At 39.7% G+C, this 9,391-nt stretch overlaps 1 long non-coding RNA gene across 1 annotated transcript; it reads left to right on the top strand.

The window, feature by feature from the left end:
* Positions 1-237: 237 nt before the first annotated feature.
* LOC102209660 (uncharacterized) lies at positions 238-8,432 on the top strand. Its single transcript, XR_001290417.1, has 4 exons — positions 238-483; positions 1,870-1,915; positions 2,807-2,945; positions 4,898-8,432. It is a non-coding gene; the product is annotated as an uncharacterized LOC102209660 (long non-coding RNA).
* Positions 8,433-9,391: the final 959 nt, after the last annotated feature.

The following is a 9,391-nucleotide window of genomic DNA, read 5'->3' on the forward strand; positions in this document are numbered from 1 at the left end:
AGTTGGAAATAACAAATTTCCTCTGATTGTGAGTCTCTTTCAGTTTGTGTGTGCTGACTTTGCACACACAAACCCACCCCTTAATTCCTACCCCACCCCATCTTCCACTGCTGGGAAGCTGGATAAGAATATGATTTAACACAAAGCATAAACATTTACGTTAAATATGTGTCTGTGGTGCCTGTGCGCTGGCTTCTTGACTCTTAGAGTTTTGCTAAAGTCTCTCTAGGGGGGCTCTGACTGGAACACGCCTTTGGGTAGCATGGGAACAGGCAGGCTTGGTCTGGGAAAGGGAGCAGGCTGTTCATTTCTGTTGCACAATCCAATTAGCTCCGAGTTCCACCGATAAGAAACAGCACCAGATCACTACAGAAGCTTTGTGTGAGAAGTCGTGCGTCTAATAGCTGGCTGGTAAACAATCGGCAGCATCTTCAACAGGTTCCGCGTTCACCAGGGATCTACGACAGCTGGTTAACAACAGAGGTACGTGACTGTAGAACTTTTTATCTTTATAGGTTTTGGGTTTCGTAAAATGATTTACAAGTGTTGGCAGGATGGATCGCCGCATAGGTTGTAAAACCAACTGCAATATAACAATTCGTGCATTTACATCACTGACAGTATATGTGCTTTTATAGAGGGACAAACATCACATGTGCACATAAGAGAGGAAAATACAAAGAGAAGAAAATGCTTTTCAACATTCCATGGCAACATCTGTTTTCACTTTTTCCTCCCACGAGATAAATTCATTAGTTTGTGGGAATGTCCAGGAAGCAGATGGACATCATGTCTTCATACACATCCTTTTTTCTTTCAAGGTGTATGCTTGGGATTGAGGTGAAAGTTGGAACCTTAAATGTTAAATGTATATCTACCTTTTAAATGCAGACTGACAAAATAGGAAAGGGTCTCTTTTCTTTGTCTTTGTTATTGTGCATCATAACTAGAAAATACAAGAAATGTCAAATGTGGAAACCATTATGTGCATTTCAAAGAATTAACACTCCAGTGAGGGGAGGAAGCAGAGAAAACAAAACTGGAGAAAGTGTCATTTTGTAAAGCTCAACAAGACAAATTAACAGAATAAAAACAGAATGGAGAATTTAGGTTTGTAGGGAGCTGAGGAGTGATCTGACTATCCCTACTAGCAAAAACACACATGCACAGTAGGCACATTGTTACAAAATCCCCATTTGAAAACCATCTTGCATTATTAATGTTATTTTAGCTTATCACTACTTTGTCAGCAGTCATTTCAACTGCATGAAGCAAATTGGTCCTAACAAATAATCTCGTAAAAAACGTTGAAAAGGAAAACCCAGTCCGTTTGCACAGTTGCTGAATGGTGGGATTTATGGGACCGTGACCCCAAGGCCCTGACAGACAGCGGGGAGGAAAACAAAATGTGGGAGAAAGGAAATGGATCACTTATCAGAAGCAAACCACAACTAACAAGTGTAGATGACCCACCACCTAAAAAATGTCAAAACCACTGCAGTGTCAGGAACACTACCTGTCTTATGAGTGCTGTCAACAGCCCTTAAGCCACTGTGTGATCTTCAGAAGCTGCAAGTAAGCTACACAGGAACCGTGTAACCAAATACCCCTTCTTTCACAACTTGGACTTCCTCAGGGGACTCGATATGAGCCAGAGACAGCAAGACTGTTGGTCTGTGTAAAGGTGCCTGATAACGTGAAGGAGCCAAGGTGGTCGGAGACTTTGCTGCAAAAAAAGTGAGAAGTGTCACGCTGGTGCAGATGGCTCCGTCAAGGAAGTTTGAAAACACCTGCACTCTGTGCATGCTGAGGATGTAAACCAGTGGTTGTTCGGTGTATTAATGAATTCTCATAACAATCTTTTAATAGATCATGCTGACTGCTTACCTGCTGGCAATCTTCTTCATCTGCGCAGGTAAGTGTAGTCAATCACACAATCATTGCAGACCAAAAATGAGAACTTAAAAGGTATATTTGGGTTAGAGGAATCTTTTTTTTTAAAAAGTTTTTATAGCTAAATGTATCAAGACAGACAAAACAGCAGTTATTCACAACAGGAAAATGGGAGCGTTTCCAGGGTTTTTTAAATGGGCCGGCAAAGGAGAACCTCGGGTGGCTGGGTTGGGGGTGGAGATGTCTCACAGGGACAAATAAAAGCATCTGGAAGTTCAATGAGTTCTAATAATGTTAATATGCTCCACAAACATGCATTAGATGTAGCTGCTTGTAGCAATGTTGGAGTCCCACTGAAGGGCAAAGGGAGCTAATGGAGCTAATAATATATTTCAGTTTTACTGCATGGTCTATCAACACATATTTGGCTACAGTTTGCAAAGCGAAGGAGTAAAGGGGGCACAATTAAACCAGCAGCATTCACTGCATGCAATATTATTTATCATTATACTCATATGGCAGTTGTACCTTTCGTTTTGTGTGATTTTCAACAAATTACACAACATCAGAAAAGATTTTCAGCTAGAATATTTCATTCATTTCATCTGCATGCATATATTTGCAAGATTCAGTGAAGACAGAATTATTTGTCATATAAAAAAGGGGTGTGAATGAAGTTTCCTTTATGGTTTATGTTTTCAAATTGGGGAATTACAAGATATATCCAGGCCTGATACATCTTCTAATTCACAAGAACCCTTCATTACATTTAACTGAAAGCCAATTTGAATCCAAATTATTACAAAAAAAATGAACAGGCAAACAGTGATGTTTCTAACATTAATATGCGCTATCCTGAATTGAGTCAGCAGTGCTGACTCTCGCCTATGTTGTGCAATGTCATTTTCTTCAGGAATCACAGCAGAAGCTGTCCGTCCACCATGCAACGAGGACCTGTTTGACATCAATGTTGACAACTGCCTGTTGGATTTCAACAAAAGCATGGAGACAAGTGACTATCAGAACATGTGCCCGTGGCCTATGGTTCAAAGGTAAATGTTAGGCTCTTCTTTTCTTCTTCATTTGTTTATTTTTTAAATTTAGCTAATATAAAGTTGTCGGGTTTTTTTTTTTCTGTGTGTTTATATAAGAGAGACAAATGAGTTATATTTAACTGGACAAGAGGCTCCCATGAGTTTCCAAGACTTGAATGAGTGGTGAGTGATTAACCAAGCATTAATGCATGAGTCTGTGCTGAGCTCAACATGAGTGAAAACACAGGAAGGCTGGATAAAGATCCAGCCTTCCTGTGTTTTCACTCATTGAACTCTACAATGAAATACAGACACTTCTTTTTACTGCCTTTTCAGTAAAGACGTATAATAACCTTTAGTCATGGGAAAATCAGATGCTTTCCAGTCTCCTCATTACATTTGATGCCGGTCGAAGTTTTAATTACTCATATTCTAATGAAAACATGTGAGACCATTGCTCTTGGGCTCATATTTCCAGACAGCAGTTGTTTCTGGAGACTTTAGTCTTTGCCGTGCTACCTGGAGTGGATGGCAGTGGACTTTAATTATGACTGTAATAATCCATATTTTACTGTCAGCATAATTTGGGAGATGAGGTACCGTAGAGTTTAAATGGTGTGTAAGGGTGGAGTGTCCATCGTCACAAGGAGCCTTGCTTGTTGATCAGGCTTCTGGCTGTCAGGTTCAATTGAGCCTCGGTGGATTTTTTCCACACTAAAATTTTGCAGCGACATCTGGTTGCGAGATTTATGTTTGTTTAGAGAGGCTACGGTTGCTTCTCTGCCCCGAGGACGTGACAAATTAATGCTTAAACTTGAAATGTAAGCTGCTGCCTAAACATCAGCGGGTGATTTCTCCATTTATAAAAATCTTGAAGACACTCAGGCTGTTGATGTTTTTGGCTTTGTGCGCCTATAAACAAGGCGCCTATAAGTGCAATGCAACTGTGTGACATGGATCTATGATCATGCCAGGTGAACTGAGGCAAAAAGCATGGCTTCTATTCATCTGCTGTTGTTTGTTCATGCTACATCCTACTCAGCACAGTCATGTGTTCCCATTTTTTGAACCAGTGCACCTGTACATTTCACTGGCATCAGGATATTTTAATAGTGCATTTGCAAGAAATAAACAATGTTTATATTATTTGGTATCTTATGGCTGATTTTCCCCCAATGATAAATGAAAATGTGCTGATGACCCATTTAAAATGCATTAATGGTGGGTTCTGAAAGAGGATTGGTCTGTCCTGATGATGCCAAATAAATAATTCATGCATACCTGATCTTTTAATTTATTAATAAGTCTTTACTCAGTTATCCCATGAAATGAAGGTCTGTTTGCAGACAGTTGGGTGTGTTGTGGTCAGTAGAACACACATAACAGCTCTGTTGCCTGGCAATACTGTTAGCTAAACGGGAAACAGGAAGCTGAAATGTTAAGGCCTCAGTCACCCAGGTGGAGAGACTGATCGGTGACCCTCTGACAACCACAATGTGTATCCCTCTGCTAGTCGCTAGGTGAAAATGGTTACAAAAATGCTACTGCACCAAAAACTTCCATGTGATTACTTCGGTCACTAGCAGATTGTTGCCATTGCCTGCCGTTTGCATGGAAGACACAGACTTGTGTGCAAATACTTACCAACTACTGAGCAGCAGTGAACCTTTTTATGAAAAGGTGGCGTGTTTTATGAAAGCTACAGGCGACTGCAGCAATCTGCAATCGTGGAAAATAACTTTTTCCCTAGTGACTTGTGGTTTCCAAGGATTCACCGAGCAGACTAAGGCCCAACTCTTAAAGCTACATGTATGAATAATGTCGATTGTGCTGACGTGGAATCTGATTCTCAGCCTACAGATTCATGCTGTACATATTTCACACACCCTAAAAATGTTACAAGTGAAATTCTTTACCGCCTGAGTAATTTTGAGTCACCTTGACTTTAGTCTCACTCTCTTTCTCTGCAGCAACTACAACAAATTGATGACATGTGTGGAAGACTGGGCTAAGAAGACTCGGTGTTGGGGTTATGGATTTTTGGTAGATGAGATTTACTTGGAGGTCCACCAGACGTACTTTTCGCTATGTGGATACGTTCGTGACCCCCCACTCTTCACTCTCATCATGTTAATAGCACCGTGTATTATTGTCACACTTTTTCTGCCTCTTCTGTGTGTTCACATCGCCCCCAGGGACACATAAATACCCAGCGAAGGAAAATTGGAATATTTTTTTAGCCAGTGTTCTGACAGTGCTAACTGTGCTTGCTACCTCTGTTGCAGAGATTCAGGAAATTCATCCTGGAAGAAGACACTTCAAGCTAATAAACAATCATTTTACATAAATCAGAAAATACATTTTCTATTCAATGAAGTAGTGAAAACGCCTGACTACTTAAGTTTGGTTGGAGAAGTATCTTGGGCTGTTCACAAAGAGTTTCATGATCCAAAAGACTGCAACGGAGAGGACAACTGTACAACTGAGACTCTTTTGGACCTAAATGTATTTATCCAAGCAGACAAATTGCAGGGGAGCTTATAAACGGGTGTCGTAAATTGAGCAACAATGACTGCAAATCCCCCAAAGGTCACGTTTGGTGGAACAAAGCAAAAATCTCACCTGTTTTAAATATTCCCCTGTCCCCTTCAGGATCCCTGTGCACCTCTGCACCATTTCCAGCGCTCTGGCTGTTTTCCGATCTCTCTCTCTGGAACTCCTCCTCTGATCACTTGTATGTCCTCCCTTTTGTTAAAACAACAACACTTCCAGCCTTAAATTTAATATTTCGAGAAGAATGTCAGAGAACAACATCTAGTGACTAGTGACTGACATTACCTCCAGTCACCATCATAGTGTTGGTATGTGGCTTTCATAGTGTCAGCACACAAAGCATCCACTACAGGTCAGGTCCTTTTTGACAAATGCTCTCATGAGACACCTCAGATTTTTACAAAAGACACTCTTGACCTTATGTGCTGCCTCTGCACTTGGACAGTTTTTATTTTTTTCACCAAAAATTGTATTTCTAAAATGTTTTTTTGTTTTATAAATCATCATTATGACCTGTATAGAGTGAGCCAGACTAATTACAAGTGCTGGAAGCCGTCCCGAGGTCCCACAAAGGCAGTCTTGAGGGAGACATTGGCTAAATCTACAAAGCTATGTTTTTTATGTTTGAGTTCCAAAACCATAATGCACAGAAAACAACAACATTTTACAGGATTTTGTCATCCAACTGTAAAATTATAGGAGATATTTTACTATTTAAAAAATAACATTGTTTTGAATATTACCCGCCATAAACAAATATGAACACAACTGGAGGAAATCTATGAAAATGTAACCATTTTATTGTTGTAGTGATTTTTCCCTGCAAAGGTCAAACACTGTATTTCTCTGTGACTTGTTTGGTAAATATACAGTACATATTTATCACATTATACAGTCTGTAAAATGAACATACACTGAGCACTTACCTAATGAATGTCCTTCACTTCCATTATTCTTCCATGTGTGGCAGAAGTAATCTGGTTTATACTGTAATCATTTTTATGTTGACAGAAATAAAAACAATTCCATTTGTATTTGAAACACATAATAAATATTTATTTCAGACAAAAAAATAATGCTTTACAGTTTTTTGAAAACCTCTTTGTAGCCATAGCAAGACAGACCTGCTATTAAAGTATTCACACGACCTAAGTGTCATCTACAGATGCAAACATACCGCATTTAATTATTTTTTCATCCAATTACTACTTAAAAGGACTGTTGTGCAGAGCTCATGCAGAAAACTGTGTCAGTAAAACAATGTAAAGATCCATTAGGTGTTTTGGGGGGATTTCAATACTTGAATAATTTTATGGTTCCTTGTAATCTGCAAAGGATGCTAGCGTTCTTAATCTGACTGAGGATCAGTTGCCCAGCAAAAAAACAGAAAGCAAGTTGAATGTTTTAAGCCAAAGAGGAATTTTCTCAAGAATCGGTGGGTAAACTAGAGACTGTTCAGATCCAGGAGTGCCAATTGGTGATATTATGTCTAATAAGACTCTAGCATCATTTATGCACAAGGTGTTTTTTGGTATTTGTTACCTGATGCACACGGTTAATTAAATAAGTGCCACTTCAAACTCCTTGTTCCCCAACATGCAGGTAAAGTTACCAAGTAGCGCCTAACTCTAATAAGCAAATTTAAGCGAAATTTGCTAATGCGGGTCTCTAAAACGGGACCATTAATTGTCAGCAGGTAATCTTGCCACCAAAAACACACCTTGTGCATAACAGGGAGTCCCAATTAACTGCTGACCCCGCTGATCATGAGACTCGCTAGCTGTTGTGTGTTGTAGAGTTCTTTGGTCTGTCTCTTATTAAAACCTTGCTAAATGCAGCTTACACCGTGCTGGGAGAAACGTATAGTCGTTTTGTCTTTCGTGGATCAGTCACACTAGAGTAAAAACAGTCCTTATGATTAAAAAAAACTGGTGGTTGATGTGATTTCATGGAACTTTGTTGCTGTCAAAGACCAAGTGCAACTACTGGTGTCGACCAACTGGTCACCCAGAGGTTGAGTGGGTGACGCCCTCAACCTCTGGGCGACCACTTTCAACTGGAAGGCAGTTGCACAGGTTGCCAAGTGGAGACAACTTATTCGTGATGGGAATGGGACTCACTGTAATCACTCTCCGACTGGCAAAGGTTTTCAAATAATCATTGCGTATTTTGTAAGCACAGAAAGAGTCGGTCTGTGCAGATGAGTGCAACTCGACTGTGACAACTCCTTGCAATACGGGACTCGACTCAAGTGGTTGCCGGCTGCTTGTATCCCGATTACATTCCTCTATTAAAAACAAGGCTGCAGAGTTTTTGCACAGGTAAAACCACATCCTACTCACTCTGTCTTAGTGCTCTTTTATCACCGTCTGGACTCAGTAAATTTGCTTTGAAGAGTACAACTGACTGTGAGTGGTTTCCAGACCTGGTTCATTTAGTTTTCCCTAGTGTGACTTCAGCATAAACAAATAGCATAATCTTAAAAACCATTGGTGTTTCTCACTGAACTGAACTGAACGTATTATTATTCTATGAATAAAAAAATACTATCCACAAAAAGGAAGATTAAAAAAGGATAATACTGGAGATAGTATTTAATTTACAGCAGGAGATGAGGAAAATCTGATACCAAAGACAGAAGAAAAAAAAATTAGTGGCATTCCTTCAGCATCCACCATATTTCTGTTGCTCTTAAGAAAATATCAGTATTACTGCATTTCCTTGTAGCAGTTAATCTCGTTTCACATGTATCTGATTTATCGTTATATATAGTCAAACCGAGTACACTATTCAATATGCTAAAGACCCAAGCTTGTCAGATGTCTTCACTCAAGCTGATGACAGTGGATTAGTCTTGGTTCAAAAATAACAGAGCTAAGTCTTAGAATTGGGTGGGTGGCCTGGCCTGCTACCACTGAGGCATAAGGTGACGAAATGAGGTGACGTGAGAACATGACAGAATTTTCTTTAAGGGTCAGAAAGACCAGAACGATTTTTCTTTACATCTCGTGTGTTCTGACATCCAACACCAGACAGGACCAAGAGGCAGCGCCACACCTTTTCTTATCTTAATAATACCCACAATTCCACTTTTTCTCTTGTGTAAATACTGAAAGGATGTTTTGGTAAGTTTGCTGGTTCTTTTTAGGCTGTGGACTCCACAGACACAGCAGCTCGTGTCACACACACACACTTGTATCGGGCATACACCTCAGAGCCTCTTTCACCATCACAGGTTGAATCAGCACAGCATTGTTGACAAACAACAACTTTGGCTAAAAAAATGAACTATCAAAGCTTTCACTGCATATTTAGTTATTAATGGCACCAACAAGGCATTTTACTTTAAAAAATAAAATCTTTACCCCCCTTTTGATTCTCATGTTCTCAGCCACTCACAGCTGGCTGTACAGCATCTACTCTTAGTCTCTCATAGTAATGCACTTAGTGCTCTGTGTACAACTAACATTAGTGTGTGCTTTTTAGGTATGGAAGTTAAATATTGACAAAACTATTAGACATAGAACAAATGTAAGCTTTCAACAAACTATTAAACAATGTTAGTCTGCCTGAAAAGATTTATAAATGCTTTTCATTTTCTAAATAAAACTATACACTTACTGGTCACTTCATTAGGTACACCTTGCTATTAACAGGTTGGACCCAATTTTGCCTTCAGAGCTGGCCTAATCTTTCATTGCACAGATTAAATTAGGTGGTGGAAACATTCCTCTGAGATTTTTGGTTCAGACTGACATGATAGCATAGCTTTGCACAGTTACTGCAGATTTGTTGGCTGCACATCTACCGTCTCCCATTGCACTGCATCCCAAAGGTGCTCAATTAGAGTGATAGCTGAACTCTAGTTTAAGATCACTTGAGCTTTGTGACATGGTGTGTTAGCCTGCTGG

This window comes from Pundamilia nyererei, unplaced genomic scaffold, assembly GCF_000239375.1.
Source record: "Pundamilia nyererei isolate P.nyererei 1_Seehausen unplaced genomic scaffold, PunNye1.0 scaffold00071, whole genome shotgun sequence".
NCBI lineage: Eukaryota > Metazoa > Chordata > Actinopteri > Cichliformes > Cichlidae > Pundamilia > Pundamilia nyererei.